We start from the raw sequence: 3,146 nt of genomic DNA on the forward strand, positions 1-3,146 counted from the left end.
CACACTGAGCACTAATATAATGATCCACAGGGATTTACACTGGTGATCTCCCATTGGTGGTTACAGGAACAAAGGTCAGAACCACACTGATTTCAGGTTAGCTACTTATTTACCTGAAACAATTTGATATTACGGCTGTAAATCCTGAAAAAGCAGACAGTTTTACCTAGAATCCAACAGAATTATGAAAAATCCAAAGCAAATGTGATTAAGGATAGACTCCAAACACGCTATGCCAAACAGAAAAAAAAAACCCACCACCCTGCTGTAGTCTGCATGCGATTTCCCCTCATAAAATTATTAAACTACATGAACTGTAGACACTACATTCCTTCCAGTTAAAGGTTAATATTGTTAAATTATTAATAATCTAGGAATTTCAAAGGAACATCAACTAAATTCAGACTATGCCGGTATTTGTGCAGTACATACCAAAAGAAGCCGTTCTTTAACATGCTCTGTAAGACTGAAAAAGATCTGCAGTGTCACACAAGCTATTTTACCTACATAAATAATTTATTCTTCTGCATTGCTCATATTTACCCGTTTTAACCTACAGCCTTTTACAATTTTGCATACGGTACAAATAGATTTTACATCTTCAGATACATTTCACAATCAAATACATGCTACAAACACCATTTGCTAAAAACAACCCACAGCATCTTTAGCTTTTAAAAAAATAGGGGGAAGAAAAAGAAAAAAAGGTGAAAGAACAAATACCCTTATCCTTCCAACTGCTCGGCTGACTGTCCATCTCTCCACAAACGATCTACCCTCCAGCTGTGATTATCAATTATGCATACCAAGAGGACAGCTGCAAGAGAAGAAATCTACAGCCCAGGATGGGAAACATGGGCTTCCCCAGCAGCGTCTGCAGTCTGCTGCTGCACTGGTGCTGCAGGAGCTCGGTCAGCTGACGGCGCGGGGTGTGGAGCGCCACTGACGCAGTGCGAGCTCTAACCAGGCTCCTAACGCTCCAGCGCTACGACTAAAATGCAATCCCCGACCGCTGCAGCCATTTGCTTCTTACTGCTTGCCAACAGAACCAAAAAGACGCAAGGCGGAGAAGGAAATCGCCGCCACGAAGGAAGACGGCTTCTCGCTGCAGAGCGGCAACCGGTGCATGGGAAACGCCAATGCGTTGGAAACGCCAGTGCGGCAAGGCTCAGCCCAGGCTAACAAAAGCTGAACCGAACCGCCCTAAGCTGCTTTTCGCAGCGGAGCAGAGCTAAAAGTAGTCACCAGACAAGCTTTAAACAGATTGCTTTTCAAACAATGCTTAACCCACATTTACAAACCTCCTAGATAGATGTCTTCCCCTCTTTTTTTTTTTTTTTTAATGCCTGACTGTCTAGAAGACTAACAGAGACATCTTTGTGACACATCTCTCCCTTTAAAAAAAAAAAGCTTGAAGGAAAACAGAATAGGACCCTTTCTGTGCCCGTAACAAAAGCAAGAGGCTCACAAAGAACACAAGAAGTCTTTTTGCTGGTATCTTTAGTCCTTGTGAACTGCTCAGCTGTATTTATTCATCTCAACGGAGGCTTGAGAAAAACAGTTATCTAGCCCTCTACTGAATTCAGACACCTTCCCCTTTTTTATTTTACATCAGCATCCTATGTTGTCAGCTGCAGACCCGACAATTACAGCTTCCCTTCATTTAAATAAAAACAGGAACCCAAAAGTTTACACTACTAACATATAGAAAGTAACATACAGAAACTATTGTGCAGACATGAGATGAGCATAAACTAGAAACTCAAAATCTGAAAGACAAGACCTGTGAGAATGACGTCGTCAGTCTGTTTTCCAAAAATATGACTACTCTTCTAGTTTGGAGTCTCTTAAGATCTGAGGCTGGCAATAAAATTCTAAAACCTCCCCAGCACTGCTCCAAGCGTATCAAATTTTTAAGAGGCCTACTTTATAAAGAACTAGAAAATGGCATTCACATATTTCAAAAAAAAAATACTGTGGACTGGCTGGGATGGAGATCCTGATCCAGTCCTTAAATAGACAGTTTTACTTTTCATTAGAACAGGCAATCTTACACGGAGAAAGATTACCACAAAGTTACCTGAAAGCCCTGTTTATTGTTTCAATTGCTACATAAATTTAAGGCCTCCTTTGACAGCAAGACCAGTTACATATATTTTTAACCTATACAAAAACGTGCATTTCATTCACGATTTCAACAGGTAAATCAAAACACGTACCACAGGAGGGAAATGGGAAGCGTATATTCAAACATCATAGCGCAAGAAAATTTGAAAAGTTGCGCTATAGAGAAAAAGTACAAAATATGTCTGCAAATCTGCTTCTGTCTTTGAGCTGAAATTCTTAAGATCAACTGGAAACCGCCAAAATCTGCGATTCTCCCCTCACGTTTGTTTGGATGACTGCATTGTCACTAAATTAGTCACAAGCTTGATGCTTTCAGAAAGTTCTTTCCACTAATTGTCAAATTTCTAAAGACACATGATTAAAGCCTCTTCATATATTCTTTATATTACATACTTAAAATAGTACATTTACACAACACACTCCTAAACAGACATTTTGTTGTAGCCACAGCAAATCGGCAGCAGTTAGAACATGGACAAACACGCAGCCGAGCCCCGCGAGCAGCTGCGTTACCAGTCCCTATCCTCCTGTCTCGAATGAGCCGCTAACTCCCTCCACCGGAGCTTCTCCCTGCCCTCAAGATCCTCCTCTTTACTCTTGGCATACTCAGCGTTCACCCTTACCACTCCACGCAAACGATACCTAAAACGAAGCCTGTATCCCTCTGTAGGCACGTCTCTTGTTTCGGGCAGGATACACCCATGTAACCCTATTCTACAGATAAACTGAGTACCGGCACCATCAGACTTCTATATAAACTTTGTTTCATGAGGAAAATCGCATACCTATTTCTACACCAACGTTTAAACAAAAACTCTCCAACTAACAGGCGACTTGCAAGACGGTGTTATCAAGTCACCCAGACAACTAAAACAGACGCAATCAATTCTAAACATGTTCTTCTACTGAACGCACCTACGTTCAAAGCGGGCTGCATGCTTACAGGGCGAGTACTTTACTCGCTACACAGACGTCAAATCACCCTGAACAGATGGACTGACAACAGCATTTCTGCACTG

This window comes from Cariama cristata, unplaced genomic scaffold, assembly GCF_000690535.1.
Source record: "Cariama cristata isolate BGI_N322 unplaced genomic scaffold, ASM69053v1 scaffold1068, whole genome shotgun sequence".
Classification (NCBI taxonomy): Eukaryota; Metazoa; Chordata; class Aves; order Cariamiformes; family Cariamidae; genus Cariama; species Cariama cristata.